This window comes from Pseudophryne corroboree, unplaced genomic scaffold (genome assembly GCF_028390025.1).
Source record: "Pseudophryne corroboree isolate aPseCor3 unplaced genomic scaffold, aPseCor3.hap2 scaffold_383, whole genome shotgun sequence".
Taxonomy (NCBI): domain Eukaryota; kingdom Metazoa; phylum Chordata; class Amphibia; order Anura; family Myobatrachidae; genus Pseudophryne; species Pseudophryne corroboree.
The window spans coordinates 45,888-61,722 of NW_026970030.1; the positions used below are offsets into that span (position 1 = coordinate 45,888).

The following is a 15,835-nucleotide window of genomic DNA, read 5'->3' on the forward strand; positions in this document are numbered from 1 at the left end:
TGCTCTCATTCAGACCATCAGGTGTAAGGGTACCCAAAGAAAAAATCCAAAATGCCTCCCTTGTCAAGTAAAGGAGATTCAACTGAGGCAGCACAAGGGAACTCTCATCTGGGGACAACAACTGCAGGGAGAACACATATTTTCAGATGAACATGGGAGGGCAGAAGGCTGCCTAATACTGAAGCACCCCCAAACAACAAACCAAATGCAACAACTAGTACAAGCATTCCTGGGGGAAGGCCTGCAGCAGATGGATTTGCATATGGTGATGTCATCCAAGCAGTGGGTCAAAGTTGGCTTCAACCCTCGTCTGCATATGAAAAGAGAAAAGGGGCGTGCAGGGCATGGCGGCCTTTTGCGGCGCTTGGATGACCCCTAGTTCGCATTAAACACCTCCACCCTACTTCGGTGTGGGGCTCATGTTGGCTATGCCCCAGCCCCTGAAGCATTCAAGCTGATTACTTGCAGCAGCTGGGCACTGTAATAGCTCCAGAGCTGCTCTGTAAGGCAACTAAAAGGGTGTGGGCCCTGCAGCACTACCTGTAGTTCGCATTGTGCGTTGGAAGGCACAAAGTAAGCAGACGGGAGAAGTCAAGATAGTGCGCAAGGGCATAGAAGGGAGTGGCTCAAGAAAAGAGAAGTGGAAACAGACAGCAAACTAGGCTGGAGAAAGACATGAGACAAAGAGATCTGAATTATACGAGAGCCGACCAGGGGAAACACAAATTATGCTGTCAAGTTTCCCACACTTGGGGATATCGCAGGAGCAGCACACCCAGAGTGCAATTGGTGAGCCTTGCCCTGGGAGAAGCACCTTCATGATCATAGTATCTCACCTGGCAGGTAAGTAGGAGTTGGGCTAGAGCTGGGGAGGGTCGCTGCTCGGGCACCCCCCTGTCAAGTGAAGGAGATCCAACTGAGGCAGCACAAGGGAACTCTCGAAAGAAGAACAAGGCTAGAGGAAGATCTGAGACAAAGAAATCTGACTTTTACCAGAGCTGACCAGAGGAAAGCACAAACATAGTCCCCCACTACCACAAATAATGCTGTCAAGTTTACCACATTTGGGAAAATAACAGGGGTCAGCATACCCAGAATGCAATGAATGAACCTCACCCTGGGAGAACAATCTTCATGACCATGGTATCTCCTATGCAAAATAAGTATGATTTGGGATAGGGCTGGAGAGGGCCGCTGCTCAGGCACATCTCTGTCAAGTAAAGGAGATTCAACTGAGGCAGCACAAGGGAACTCTCATCTGGGGACAACAACTGCAGGAGGTACACATATTTTCAGATGAACATGGGAGGGCAGAAGGCTGCCTAATACTGAAGCACCCCCAAACAACAAACCAAATGCAACAACTAGTGCAAGCATTCCTGGGGGAAGGCCTGCAGCATATGGATTTGCATATGGTGATGTCATCCAAACAGTGGGTCAAAGTTGGCTTCAACCCTCGTCTGCATATGAAAAGATAAAATTGGCATGCAGGGCATGGCGGCCTTTTGCGGTGCTTGGATGACCCCTAGTTCGCATTAAACACCTCCACCCTCCTTCGGTGTGGGGCTCATGATGGCTATGCCCCAGCCCCTGAAGCATTCAAGCTGATTTCTTGCAGCAGCTGGGCACTGTAACAGCTCCAGAGCTGCTCTGTAAGGCAAGTAAAAGGGTGTGGGCCCTGCAGCACTACCTGTAGTTTGCGTTGTGTGTTGGAAGGCACAAAGTAAGCAGACGGGAGAAGTCAGGATAGTGCGCAAGGGCATAGAAGGGAGCAACTCAAGAAAAGAGAAGTGGAAACAGTCTGCAAATTAGGCTGGAGAGAGACCTGAGACAAAGAGATCTGAATTATACGAGAGCCGACCAGGTGAAACACAAATTATGCAGTCAAGTGTCCAACATTTGGGGAAACCGCAGGAGTAGCACACCCAGAGTGCAATGGGTGAGCCTTGCCCTGGGAGAAGCACCTTCATGATCATAGTATCTCACCTGGCAGGTAAGTAGGAGCTGGGCTAGAGCTGGGGAGGGTCGCTGCTCGGGCACCCCCCTGTCAAGTGAAGGAGATCCAACTGAGGCAGCACAAGGGAACTCTCGAAAGAAGAACAAGGCTAGAGGAAGATCTGAGACAAAGAAATCTGACTTTTACCAGAGCTGACCAGAGGAAAGCACAAACACAGTCCCTCACTACCACAAATAATGCAGTCCAGTTTCCCACATTTGGGGAAATCACAGGGGTCAGCATACCCAGAATGCAATGAATGAACCTCACCCTGGGAAAACAATCTTCATGACCATGGTATCTCCTATGCAAAATAAGTATGATTTGGGATAGAGCTGGGGAGGGCCGCTGCTCAGGCACATCTCTGTCAAGTAAAGGAGATTCAACTGAGGCAGCACAAGGGAACTCTCATCGGGGGACAACAACTGCAGGGAGAACACATATTTTCAGATGAACATGGGAGGGCAGAAGGCTGCCTAATACTGAAGCACCCCCAAACAACAAACCAAATGCAACAACTAGTGCAAGCATTCCTGGGGGAAGGCCTGCAGCAGATGGATTTGCATATGGTGATGTCATCCAAGCAGTGGGTCAAAGTTGGCTTCAACACTCATCTGCATATGAATAGAGAAGAGGGGCGTGCAGGGCATGGCGGCCTTTTGCGACGCTTGGATGACCCCTAGTTCGCATTAAACACCTCCACCCTCCTTCGGTGTGGGGCTCATGTTGGCTATGCCCCAGCCCCTGAAGCATTCAAGCTGATTTCTTGCAGCAGCTGGGCACTGTAACAGCTCCAGAGCTGCTCTGTAAGGCAAGTAAAAGGGTGTGGGCCCTGCAGCACTACCTGTAGTTCGCATTGTGCGTTGGAAGGCACAAAGTAAGCAGACGGGAGAAGTCAGGATAGTGCGCAAGGGCATAGAAGGGAGCGGCTCAAGAAAAGAGAAGTGGAAACAGACAGCAAACTAGGCTGGAGAGAGACCTGAGACAAATACATCTGAATTATACGAGAGCCGACCAGGGGAAACACAAATTATGCAGTCAAGTTTCCCACATTTGGGGAAATCACAGGGGCAGCACACCCAGAGTGCGATGGGTGAGCCTTGCCCTGGGAGAAGCACCTACATGATCATAGGATCTCACCTGGCAGGTAAGTAGGAGTTGGGCTAGAGCTGGGGAGGGTCGCTGCTCGGGCACCCCCCTGTCAAATGAAGGAGATCCAACTGAGGCAGCACAAGGGAACTCTCGAAAGAAGAACAAGGCTAGAGGAAGATCTGAGACAAAGAAATCTGACTTTTACCAGAGCTGACCAGAGGAAAGCACAAACACAGCCCCCCACTACCACAAATAATGCAGTCGAGTTTCCAACATTTGGGGAAATCACAGGGGTCAGCATAAACAGAATGCAATGAATGAACCTCACCATGGGAGAACAATCTTCATGACCATGGTATCTCCTATGCAAAATAAGTATGATTTGGGATAGGGCTTGGGAGGGCCGCTGCTCAGGCACATCTCTGTTAAGTAAAGGCGATTCAACTGAGGCAGCACAAGGGAACTCTCATCTTGGGACAACAACTGCAGGGAGAACACATATTTTCAGATGAACATGGGAGGGCAGAAGGCTGCCTAATACTGAAGCACCCCCAAACAACAAACCAAATGCAAAAACTAGTGCAAGCATTCCTGGGGAAGGCCTGCAGCAGATGGATTTGCATATGGTGATGTCATCCAAGCAGTGGGTCAAAGTTGGCTTCAACCCTCGTCTGCATATGAAAAGAAAAAAGGGATGTGCAGGGAATGGCGGCCTTTTGCGGCGCTTGGATGACCCCTAATTCGCATTAAACATCTCCACCCTCCTTCGGTGTGGGGCTCATGATGGCTATGCCCCAGCCCCTGAAGCATTCAAGCTGATTTCTTGCAGCAGCTGGGCACTGTAACAGCTCCAGAGCTGCTCTGTAAAGCATGTAAAAGGGTGTGGGCCCTGCAGCACTACCTGTAGTTTGCATTGTGCGTTGGAAGGCACAAAGTATACAGACAGGAGAGGTCAGAATAGTGCGCAAGGGCATAGAAGGGAGCGGCTCAAGAAAAGAGAAGTGGAAACAGACAGCAAACTAGGCTGGAGAGAGACCTGAGACAAAGAGATCTGAATTATACGAGAGCCCACCAGGGGAAACACAAATTATGCAGTCAAGTTTCCCACATTTGGGGAAATCACAGGGGCAGCACACCCAGAGTGCAATGGGTGAGCCTTGCCCTGGGAGAAGCACCTACATGATCATAGTATCTCACCTGGCAGGTAAGTAGGAGTTGGGCTAGAGCTGGGGAGGGTCGCAGCTCGGGCACCCCCCTGTCAAGTGAAGGAGATCCAACTGAGGCAGCACAAGGGAACTCTCGAAAGAAGAACAAGGCTAGAGGAAGATCTGAGACAAAGAAATCTGACTTTTACCAGAGCTGACCAGAGGAAAGCACAAACACAGTCCCCCACTACCACAAATAATGCAGTCAAGTTTCCCACATTTGGGGAAATCACAGGGGTCAGCATACCCAGAATGCAATGAATGAACCTCAACCTGGGAGAACAATCTTCATGAGCATGGTATCTCCTATGCAAAATAAGTATGATTTGGGATAGAGCTGGGGAGGGCCGCTGCTCAGGCACATCTCTGTCAAGTAAAGGAGATTCAACTGAGGCAGCACAAGGGAACTCTCATCTGGGGACAACAACTGCAGGGAGAACACATATTTTCAGATGAACATGGGAGGGCAGAAGGCTGCCTAATACTGAAGCACCCCCAAACAATAAACCAAATGCAACAACTAGTGCAAGCATTCCTGGGGGAAGGCCTGCAGCAGATGGATTTGCATATGGTGATGTCATCCAAGCAGTGGGTCAAAGTTGGCTTCAACCCTCGTCTGCATATGAAAAGAAAAAAGGGATGTGCAGGGCATGGCGGCCTTTTGCGGCGCTTGGATGACCCCTAATTCACATTAAACACCTCCACCCTCCTTCGGTGTGGGGCTCATGTTGGCTATGCCCCAGCCCCTGAAGCATTCAAGCTGATTTCTTGCAGCAGCTGGGCACTGTAACAGCTCCAGAGCTGCTCTGTAAAGCATGTAAAAGGGTGAGGGCCCTGCAGCACTACCTGTAGTTTGCATTGACGTTGGAAGGCACAAAGTAAGCAGACAAGAGAGGTCATAATAGTGCGCAAGGGCATAGAAGGGAGCGGCTCAAGAAAAGAGAAGTGGAAACAGACAGCAAACTAGGCTGGAGAGAGACCTGAGACAAAGAGATCTGAATTATACGAGAGCCGACCAGGGGAAACACAAATTATGCAGTCAAGTTTCCCACATTTGGGGAAATCGCAAGAGCAGCACACCCAGAGTGCAATGGGTGAGCCGTGCCCTGGGAGAAGCACCTTCATGATCATAGTATCTCACCTGGCTGGTAAGTAGGAGTTGGGCTAGAGCTGGGTAGGGTCACTGCTCGGGCACTTCCCTGTCAAGTGAAGGAGATCCAAGTGAGTCAGCACAAGGGAACTCTCGAAAGAAGAACAAGGCTAGAGGAAGATCTGAGACAAATAAATCTGACTTTTACCAGAGCTGACCAGAGGAAAGCACAAACACAGTCCCCCACTACCACAAATAATGAAGTCGAGTTTCCCACATTTGGGGAAATCACAGGGGTCAGCATACCCAAAATGCAATGAATGAACCTCACCCTGGGATAACAGTCTTCATTACCATGATATCTCCTATGCAAAATAAGTATGATTTGGGATAGGGCTGGGGAGGGCCGCTGCTCAGGCACATCTCTGTCAAGTAAAGGAGATTCAACTGAGGCAGCACAAGGGAACTCTCATCTGGGGACAACAACTGCAGGGAGAACACATATTTTCAGATGAACATGGGAGGGCAGAAGGCTGCCTAATACTGAAGCACCCCCAAACAACAAACCAAATGCAACAACTAGTACAAGCATTCCTGGGGGAAGGTCAGCAGAAGACGGATTTGCATACAGTGATGTCATCCAAGCAGTGGGCCAAAGTTGGCTGGAACCCTCATCTGCATATGAAAAGAGAAAAGGGGTATGCAGGGAATGGCGGCCTTTTGCGGCGCTTGGATGACCCTTAGTTCGCATTAAACACCCCCACCCTCCTTCGGTGTGGGGCTCATGTTGGCAATGCCCCAGCCCCTGAAGCATTCAAGCTGATTTCTTGCAGCAGCTTGGCACTGTAACAGCTCCAGAGCTGCTCTGTAATGCAAGTAAAAGTTTGTGGGCCCTGCAGCACTACCTGTAGTTTGCATTGTGCATTGGAAGGCACAAAGTAAGCAGACAGGAGGAGAAGTCAGGATAGTGCACAAGGGTATAGAAGGGAGGGGCTCAAAAAAAGAAGAAGTGGAAACAGACTGCAAACTAGGCTGGAGAGAGACCTGAGACAAAGAGATCTGAATTATATAAAAGCCGACCAGTGGAAACACAAATTATGCAGTCAAGTTTCCCATATTTGGGGAAATCACAGGGGCAGCAAACCCAGAGTGCAATGGGTGAGCCTTGCCCTGGGAGAAGCACCTTCATGATCATAGTATCTCACCTGGCAGGTAAGTAGGAGTTGGGCTAGAGCTGGGGAGGGTCGCTGCTTGGGCACCCCCCTGTCAAGTAAAGGAGATCCAACTGAGGCAGCACAAGGGAACTCTCGAAAGAAGAACAAGGCTAGAGGAAGATCTGAGATAAAGAAATCTGACTTTTACCAGAGCTGACCAGAGGAAAGCACAAACACAGTCCCCCACTACCACAAATAATGCAGTCAAGTTTCCCACATTTGGGGAAATCACAGGGGTCAGCATACCCAGAATGCAATGAATGAACCTCACCCTGGGAGAACGATCTTCATGACCATGGTATCTCCTATGCAAAATAAGTATGATTTGGGATAGGCCTGGGGAGGGCCGCTGCTCAGGCACATCTCTGTCAAGTAAAGAAGATTCAACTGAGGCAGCACAAGGGAACTCTCATCTGGGGACAACAACTGCAGGGAGAACACATATTTTCAGATGAACATGGGAGGGCAGAAGGCTGCCTAATACTGAAGCACCCCCAAACAACAAACCAAATGCAACAACTAGTGCAAGCATTCCTGGGGGAAGGCCTGCAGCAGATGGATTTGCATATGGTGATGTCATCCAAGCAGTGGGTCAAATTTGGCTTCAACCCTCGTCTGCATATGAAAAGAGAAAAGGGGCGTGCAGGGCATGGCGGCCTTTTGCGGCGCTTGGATGACCCCTAGTTCGCATTAAACACCTCCACCCTCCTTCGGTGTGGGGCTCATGTTGGCTATGCCCCAGCCCCTGAAGCATTCAAGCTGATTTCTTGCAGAAGCTGGGCACTGTAACAGCTCCAGAGCTGCTCTGTATGGCAAGTAAAAGGGTGTGGGCCCTGCAGCACTACCTGTAGTTCGCATTGTGCGTTGGAAGGCACAAAGTAAGCAGATGGGAGAAGTCAGGATAGTGCGCAAGGGCATAGAAGGGAGCGGCTCAAGAAAAGAGAAGTGGAAACAGACAGCAAACTAGGCTGGAGAGCTCTTCTGTCTATATTTTGCAAACCTGCTCTTGTCCTCTCCAGCTGCTCCATGTAGATTTGACGTCTGGAAAGGTGCATAACCCACTGACAAGCAGGCACACTCCTGCATGAGTTTTCTCTCTCACTAGCTGGATGATACACAATCATTTGCATGTGCTCCACCTCCGACACACCACCCACCCAACCACCCAGTGACCAGAGCCACCCACAAGCCAACTGGCTCCTTGATTTAATTTGCACAGTGTAGTTATCCAGGCAGCATGTCCTTCTCAATGGAAGGATCTCTGGTTCCATGGAATCTTCCACATTGGAATGCTGCGGAATAAAAAGGATTTAAATATTCAGCTTGCTAGCATTCAATGTACCTGCGGCTTGGCTTTAGCACATGGGTCTTCATCCTGTGGCCCTCCAGCTGCTGTGAAACTACACATCCCAGCATGCCCTGCCACAGTTTTGCTATTAAGGTATGCTAAAACTGAGGCAGGGCATGCTGGGATGTGTAGTTCCACAGCAGCTGGAGGGTCGCAGGTTGAAGACCCATGTTCTAGCATGCCTGTTCTATGATGCATGTACCGTGGTGTCACAATCAGCTTGGAATGGGGTGTCTAGCAGGCATTTGCTGACAGCCACTTGAGGGAGACACACATCAGGAGATGCAGCATATCGGAGGTCTTCGATGCCTTTCCAGCAAATGCACACCACCTGCTGCTGGTCTGGACACAAAACAATGCCCACAATCGAAGTCCCAAAATGCCCAACTACAGGATTCATGTAAGTAGTGAATTTAGGAATGAATTTAGAAGTAGGAAATGAAGTTAGTTCACAAGTACATTCAAATTCAGATCTAAAGTCTAGGTAGGCCTCACGTCCTGGCAGCCCCCAGCACTTATAAATGCCTTGATTAGAGGTAGAGAATTAAATGTAGATAAAAAGTAGACACAAAATAAGACTCCACAGAGCAGTTATCAGGTGTCTTTATCAATTGTTGCATTTAAAAAATCAAGCAATTAGGGAACACAATGTTGCAACAATGTAACCCTATTTTCAAAATAGTTCTAAATAAGTTTGTCGATGTAAGACATTTGCAAAGGCGCATCCAAAACACGCTGGAAAATGCAACTGAATCTGTTTTTGGAGGCTAGAATAGGAAATGTGCATCGGTCCTACAAGTACTGAAAGCTCTTCTACCATCTCCCTTTTCTGAAAAGCCATTTAATATATGGTTCCCAGATAGGGGACATATCAGATATTGCCTTTCAAAAGCAGCAAATATCATACCACTTCTATTGCCATCAAAGATAAACATTGATTGTTTTCAGATATTGGATTGAAAAAGCAGTCTTTATTGACATAAAGAAGCAAAAAAACATACATAAACATTACACACATAAGTACTGTGTTGCAGCACAGATAAAACACAATACAAATGCTGTCGGTATAGTACAGTTCAAGAACTACAGCACAGGCCAGCCTACACTATAAATCATGAACTGCACTATACATTTAAACAATACAATAATACAACAGTTAATAAGGCTATGGGTGTGGAGTGTAAGAGGGTGAGGGAATCACAAGCCCGAAGCTTTATTGAAAGACAGACACATATAAAGGGAGGATTAATAAATACAAAGATATCCTTTACTATAGAATGTAGTCCAATCCGGTCTTTCAACTCTTCCACAACTTAAAAACGGATAGTGTTCCCAAGCCTTCCATCCTGGAATATCTTCAGTCTCTCGCCAATGAAGAAAACAATCCCTCCAGCAGACTCTTCAACCACGATACAAGATCACAGCCAAAAGGGCGAGAAGCAACTACACTTGCGTTTAACCAAAACAGCTAAAACTTAGTGGAGGAAAGTGCAGTGCACCAAAACATAAGCTGACACAATCATGGAGAATGCGCCAGCATATATGCTCTTCTATCTATATTTTGCAAACCTGCTCTTGTCCCCTCCAGCTGCTCCATGTAGATTTGACGTCTGGCAAGGTGCATAACCCACTGACAAGCAGGCACACTCCTGCATGAGTTTTCACTCTCACTAGCTGGATGATACACATTCATTTGCATGTGCTCCACCTCCGACACACCGCCCACCCAACCACCCAGTCACCAGAGCCACCCACAAGCCAACTGGCTCCTTGATTTAATTTGCACAGTGTAGTCATCCAGGCAGCATGTCCTTCTCAATGGAAGGATCTCTGGTTCCATGGAATCTTCCACATTGGAATGCTGCGGAACAAAAATGATTTAAACATTCAGTTTGCTAGCATTCAATGTACCTGCGGCTTGGCTTTAGCACATGGGTCTTCATCCTGTGGCCCTCCAGCTGCTGTGAAACTACACATCCCAGCATGCCCTGCCACAGTTTTGCTATTAAGGTATGCTAAAACTGAGGCAGGGCATGCTGGGATGTGTAGTTCCACAGCAGCTGGAGGGTCGCAGGTTGAAGACCCATGTTCTAGCATGCCTGTTCTATGATGCATGTTCCGTGAAGTCACAATCAGCTTGGAATGGGGTATCTAGCAGGCATTTGCTGACAGCCACTTGAGGTAGACACACATCAGGAGATGCAGCATATCGGAGGTCTTCGATGCCTTTCCAGCAAATGCACACCACCTGCTGCTGGTCTGGACACAAAACAATGCCCACAATCGAAGTCCCAAAATGCCCAACTACAGGATTCATGTAAGTAGTGAATTTAGGAATGAATTTAGAAGTAGGAAATTAAGTTAGTTCACAAGTACATTCAAATTCAGATCTAAAGTCTAGGTAGGCCTCACGTCCTGGCAGCCCCCAGCATTTAAAAATGCCTTGATTAGAGGTAGGGAATTAAATGTAGATAAGAAGTAGACGCAAAATAAGACTCCACAGAGCAGTTATCAGGTGTCTTTATCAATTGTTGCATTTAAAAAATCAAGCAATTAGGGAACACAATGTTGCAACAATGTAACCCTATTTGCAAAATAGTACTAAATAAGTTTGTCGATGTAAGACATTTGCAAAGGCGCATTTAAAACACACTGGAAAATGCAACTGAATCTGTTTTTGGAGGCTAGAATAGGAAATGTGCATCGGTCCAACGAGTACTGAAAGCTCTTCTACCATCTTCCTTTTCTGAAAAGCCATTTAATATATGGTTCCCAGATAGGGGACATATCAGATATTGCCTTTCAAAAGCAGCAAATATCATACCACTTCTATTGCCATCAAAGATAAACATTGATTGTTTTCAGATATTGGATTGAAAAAGCAGTCTTTATTGACATAAAGAAGCAAAAAAACATACATAAACATTACACACATAAGTACTGTGTTGCAGCACAGCCAAAACACAATACAAATGCTGTCGGTATAGTACAGTTCAAGAACTACAGCACAGGCCAGCCTACACCAGTGTTGCCAACTCTGAAATGGAAAACAAGCAACCGATGACTGAAAAATAAGCCCAAAACAAGCCCAAACCAATCCTAAAAAGCCCCAAAAAAAGCCCAACTCAAGGTTGTTGTTTTTTTATATATATATATATATATATATATATAAACAGACATTATTGTTTGTCTTATTAAAATACATATAATTATTTATATAATCTGCCTTTAAGGTCTTTACAATGATATTTATCAGCACAAAACTGGCTTTTAAAGAATACTGGAATTTTTATAAATATTATAGTTAGAGTTGTGAATTTAAGATACTATGCTTTCATGTTTCCTCTAAAGAAAAATCTCAAGTGAAAATTGCCAACTGTATATACTGTATCTGTGGTCATTTGTATTCACTGTGAAATATTTATTCTATGGAAAGATAAAACAAATAATCTTACAACATCCAACTTTGTACTTCTATTAAATAAATTAAGAGGCCAAATCAAGGTAACAAAACAAAAGATTATTAAGACAATTCAAAATAATAAATGCATATATAAATATTAAATAGTAACTCAATTCAATAAATAACAAAGGAATTACTGAGAGGTAAAGTGCATTGCAGATGGCACACTGTGAGGTAAAGTGCATGGTACACTGTGTGAAGTAAAGTGCATTGCAGATGGCATACTATGTGAGGTAAAGTGCATGGCACACTGTGTGAAGTATAGTGTATTGCAGATAGCACACTGGGGGTCATTCCGAGTTGTTCGCTCGTTGCCGATTTTTGCAACGTAACGATTAAGGCAAAAATGCGCATGCGTATGGTACGCAGTGCGCATGCGCTAAGTAATTTAGAACAAAACTTAGTAGATTTACTCACGTCCGAACGAAGAATTTTCATCATTGAAGTGATCGGAGTGTGATTGACAGGAAGTGGGTGTTTCTGGGCGGAAATTTACCGTTTTCTGGGAGTGTGCAGGATAAAACGCAGGAGTGTCTGGAGAAACGGGGGAGTGGCTGTCCGAACGCAGGGCGTGTTTGTGACTTCAAACCAGGAACGAAACGGGCTGAGCTGATCGCAGTGTAGGAGTAAGTCTCGAGCTACTCAGAAACTGAAAATAATTATTTATTCGCAATTCTGCTAATCTTTCGTTCGCAATTCTGCTAAGCGAAGATACACTCCCAGAGGGCGGCGGTCTAGCGTGTGCAATGCTGCTAAAAGCAGCTAGCGAGCGAACTCGGAATGACCCCCACTGTGTGAGGTAAAGTGCATGGCACACTGTGTGAAGTAAAGTGCATTGCAGATGGCATACTGCGAGGTAAAGTACATAGCACACTGAATTACAAAGGTTTTATGTAAAATGGATATAAGCAAATTCATCTGAGCTGTCTCCATCGTCTATAGAAGCTTCCATGTTATATATTCCTGAGTTGAAGCGCTGAAGCATATTGGTAGTTGGTTTAAAAATCCTTGCAACAAATACCCAAGCGTCTTAAACCATATCTGACATAAAGAATACCACATAAAGTGGTCCTAAATTGCTTCACTGTTGTGTGTCTGGTCAGTGTCTTTGTTGTTGTCATTGTTAAAAACAAATTAGCCCTACTGAATACACACAACCGGCAGTCGGCAACAATAGACATAATGAATGACTCATCATTTCTTTAAGACTCTATTCATCCACAACATCTCACCTACAGTATGTCTGTGTGAGGATCTGTGTTATATGGATGAATGACTAATTATCTCTGGAAGTCGGTATCAGTGATACCTAAAAACAAAAGAAGCCCAAAAACAAGCAGCAAAAAAAATTATAAGCCCAAAAACAAGCAACAAGCAACCACCCCAAAAAATAAGCAACCAGAAGAAAAAACAAGCCCAATTCCGCTTGTTATAAACTGAATTGGCAACTATGGCCTACACTATAAATCATGAACTGCACTATACATTTAAACTATACAATAATACAACAGTTAATAAGGCTATGTGTGTGGAGTGTAAGAGGGTGAGGGAATCACAAGACCGAAGCTTTATTGTAACACAGACACATATAAGGGGAGGGGCAATAAATAGAAAGGTATCCTTTACTATAGAATGTAGTCCAATCCGACCTCTGTGCTCTTCCACAACTGAAAAACGGATAGTGTTCCCAAGCCTTCCATCCTGGAATATCTTTGGTCTTTCGCCAATGAAGAAAACAATCCCTCCCTCCAGCAGACCCTTCAACCACGATACAAGATCACAGCCAAAAGGCAGAGAAGCAACTACACTTGAGCTTAACAAAAATGGCTAAAACTTAGTGGAGGAAAGTGCAGTGCACCAAAACATAAGCTGTCACAATCATGGAGAATGTGCCAGCATATATGCTCTTCTATCTATATTTTGCAAACCTGCTCTTGTCCCCTCCAGCTGCTCTATGTAGATTTGACGTCTGGCAAGGTGCATAACCCACTGACAAGCAGGCACACTCCTGCATGAGTTTTCTCTCTCACTAGCTGGATGATACACAATCATTTGCATGTGCTCCACCTCCGACACACCACCCACCCAACCACCCAGTCACCAGAGCCACCCACAAACCAACTGGCTCCGTGATTTAATTTGCACAGTGTAGTCATCCAGGCAGCATGTCCTTCTCAATGGAAGGATCTCTGGTTCCATGGAATCTTCCACATTGGAATGCTGCGGAACAAAAAGGATTTAAATATTCAGCTTGCTAGCATTCAATGTACCTGCGGCTTGGCTCTAGCACATGGGTCTTCATCCTGTGGCCCTCCAGCTGCTGTGAAACTACACATCCCAGCATGCCCTGCCACAGTTTTGCTATTAAGGTATGCTAAAACTGAGGCAGGGCATGCTGGGATGTGTAATTCCACAGCAGCTGGAGGGTCGCAGGTTGAAGACCCATGTTCTAGCATGCCTGTTCTATGATGCATGTACCGTGATGTCACAATCAGCTTGGAATGGGGTGTCTAGCAGGCATTTGCTGACAGACACTTGAGGGAGACACACATCAGGAGATGCAGCATATCGGAGGTCTTCGATGCCTTTCCAGCAAATGCACACCACCTGCTGCTGGTCTGGACACAAAACAATGCCCACAATCGAAGTCCCAAAATGCCCAACTACAGGATTCATGTAAGTAGTGAATTTAGGAATGAATTTAGAAGTAGGAAATTAAGTTAGTTCACAAGTACATTCAAATTCAGATCTAAAGTCTAGGTAGGCCTCACGTCCTGGCAGCCCCCAGCATTTAAAAATGCCTTGATTAGAGGTAGAGAATTAAATGTAGATAAGAAGTAGACACAAAATAAGACTCCACAGAGCAGTTATCAGGTGTCTTTATCAATTGTTGCATTTAAAAAATCAAGCAATTAGGGAACACAATGTTGCAACAATGTAACCCTATTTGCAAAATAGTACTAAATAAGTTTGTCGATGTAAGACATTTGCAAAGGCGCATCCAAAACACGCTGGAAAATGCAACTGAATCTGTTTTTGGAGGCTAGAATAGGAAATGAGCATCGGTCCTACAAGTACTGAAAGCTCTTCTCCCATCTCCCTTTTCTGAAAAGCCATTTAATATATGGTTCCCAGATAGGGGACATATCAGATATTGCCTTTCAAAAGCAGCAAATATCATACCACTTCTATTGCCATCAAAGATAAACATTAATTGTTTTCAGAAATTGGATTGAAAAAGCAGTCTTTATTGACATAAAGAAGCAAAAAAACATACATAAACATTACACACATAAGTACCGTGTTGCAGCACAGCCAAAACACAATACAAATGCTGTCGGTATAGTACAGTTCAAGAACTACAGCACAGGCCAGCCTACACTATAAATCATGAACTGCACTATACATTTAAACAATACAATAATACAACAGTTAATAAGGCTATGGGTGTGGAGTGTAAGAGGGTGAGGGAATCACAAGCCCAAAGCTTTATTGAAAGACAGACACATATAAAGGGAGGATTAATAAATACAAAGATATCCTTTACTATAGAATGTAGTCCAATCCGGTCTTTCAACTCTTCCACAACTGAAAAACGGATAGTGTTCCCAAGCCTTCCATCCTGGAATATCTTCAGTCTCTCGCCAATGAAGAAAACAATCCCTCCAGCAGACTCTTCAACCACGATACAAGATCACAGCCAAAAGGGCGAGAAGCCACTACACTTGCGTTTAACCAAAATGGCTAAAACTTAGTGAAAGAAAGTGCAGTGCACCAAAACATAAGCTGACACAATCATGGAGAATGCGCCAGCATATATGCTCTTCTATCTATATTTTGCAAACCTGCTCTTGTCCCCTCCAGCTGCTCCATGTAGATTTGACGCCTGGCAAGGTGCATAACCCACTGACAAGCAGGCACACTCCTGCATGAGTTTTCACTCTCACTAGCTGGATGATACACATACATTTGCATGTGCTTCACCTCCGACACACCGCCCACCCAACCACCCAGTCACCAGAGCCACCCACAAGCCAACTGGCTCCGTGATTTAATTTGCACAGTGCAGTCATCCAGGCAGCATGTCCTTCTCAATGGAATAATCTCTGGTTCCATGGAATCTTCCGCATTGGAATGCTGCGGAACAAAAATGATTTAAACATTCAGCTTGCTAGCATTCAATGTAGCTGCGGCTTGGCTCTAGCACATGGGTCTTCATCCTGTGGCCCTCCAGCTGCTGTGAAACTACACATCCCAGCATGCCCTGCCACAGTTTTGCTATTAAGGTATGCTAAAACTGAGGCAGGGCGTGCTGGTATATGTAGTTCCACAGCAGCTGGAGGGTCGCAGGTTGAAGACCCATATTCTAGCATGCCTGTTCTATGATGCATGTTCCGTGATGTCACAATCAGCTTGGAATGGGGTGT

At 45.7% G+C, this 15,835-nt stretch overlaps 12 non-coding genes across 12 annotated transcripts; all 12 read right to left on the reverse strand.

Moving 5' to 3' along the window:
• Positions 1–688: 688 nt before the first annotated feature.
• Positions 689–851, reverse strand: LOC135022153 (U1 spliceosomal RNA). The gene has a single exon (XR_010219312.1). It is a non-coding gene; the product is annotated as a U1 spliceosomal RNA (small nuclear RNA).
• Positions 852–1,003: 152 nt separating this feature from the next.
• LOC135022106 (U1 spliceosomal RNA) lies at positions 1,004–1,167 on the reverse strand. Its single transcript, XR_010219271.1, has one exon. It is a non-coding gene; the product is annotated as a U1 spliceosomal RNA (small nuclear RNA).
• Positions 1,168–1,838: 671 nt separating this feature from the next.
• LOC135022141 (U1 spliceosomal RNA) lies at positions 1,839–2,001 on the reverse strand. Its single transcript, XR_010219303.1, has one exon. It is a non-coding gene; the product is annotated as a U1 spliceosomal RNA (small nuclear RNA).
• A 152-nt stretch (positions 2,002–2,153) lies between these two features.
• Positions 2,154–2,317, reverse strand: LOC135022185 (U1 spliceosomal RNA). The gene has a single exon (XR_010219343.1). It is a non-coding gene; the product is annotated as a U1 spliceosomal RNA (small nuclear RNA).
• Positions 2,318–2,988: 671 nt separating this feature from the next.
• LOC135022149 (U1 spliceosomal RNA) lies at positions 2,989–3,151 on the reverse strand. Its single transcript, XR_010219309.1, has one exon. It is a non-coding gene; the product is annotated as a U1 spliceosomal RNA (small nuclear RNA).
• Positions 3,152–3,303: 152 nt separating this feature from the next.
• LOC135022105 (U1 spliceosomal RNA) lies at positions 3,304–3,467 on the reverse strand. The gene has a single exon (XR_010219270.1). It is a non-coding gene; the product is annotated as a U1 spliceosomal RNA (small nuclear RNA).
• Positions 3,468–4,137: 670 nt separating this feature from the next.
• Positions 4,138–4,300, reverse strand: LOC135022132 (U1 spliceosomal RNA). Its single transcript, XR_010219295.1, has one exon. It is a non-coding gene; the product is annotated as a U1 spliceosomal RNA (small nuclear RNA).
• Positions 4,301–4,452: 152 nt separating this feature from the next.
• Positions 4,453–4,616, reverse strand: LOC135022182 (U1 spliceosomal RNA). Its single transcript, XR_010219340.1, has one exon. It is a non-coding gene; the product is annotated as a U1 spliceosomal RNA (small nuclear RNA).
• Positions 4,617–5,286: 670 nt separating this feature from the next.
• LOC135022133 (U1 spliceosomal RNA) lies at positions 5,287–5,449 on the reverse strand. Its single transcript, XR_010219296.1, has one exon. It is a non-coding gene; the product is annotated as a U1 spliceosomal RNA (small nuclear RNA).
• Positions 5,450–5,601: 152 nt separating this feature from the next.
• LOC135022112 (U1 spliceosomal RNA) lies at positions 5,602–5,765 on the reverse strand. Its single transcript, XR_010219276.1, has one exon. It is a non-coding gene; the product is annotated as a U1 spliceosomal RNA (small nuclear RNA).
• A 675-nt stretch (positions 5,766–6,440) lies between these two features.
• LOC135022138 (U1 spliceosomal RNA) lies at positions 6,441–6,603 on the reverse strand. The gene has a single exon (XR_010219300.1). It is a non-coding gene; the product is annotated as a U1 spliceosomal RNA (small nuclear RNA).
• Positions 6,604–6,755: 152 nt separating this feature from the next.
• On the reverse strand, positions 6,756–6,919 carry LOC135022168 (U1 spliceosomal RNA). The gene has a single exon (XR_010219326.1). It is a non-coding gene; the product is annotated as a U1 spliceosomal RNA (small nuclear RNA).
• Positions 6,920–15,835: the final 8,916 nt, after the last annotated feature.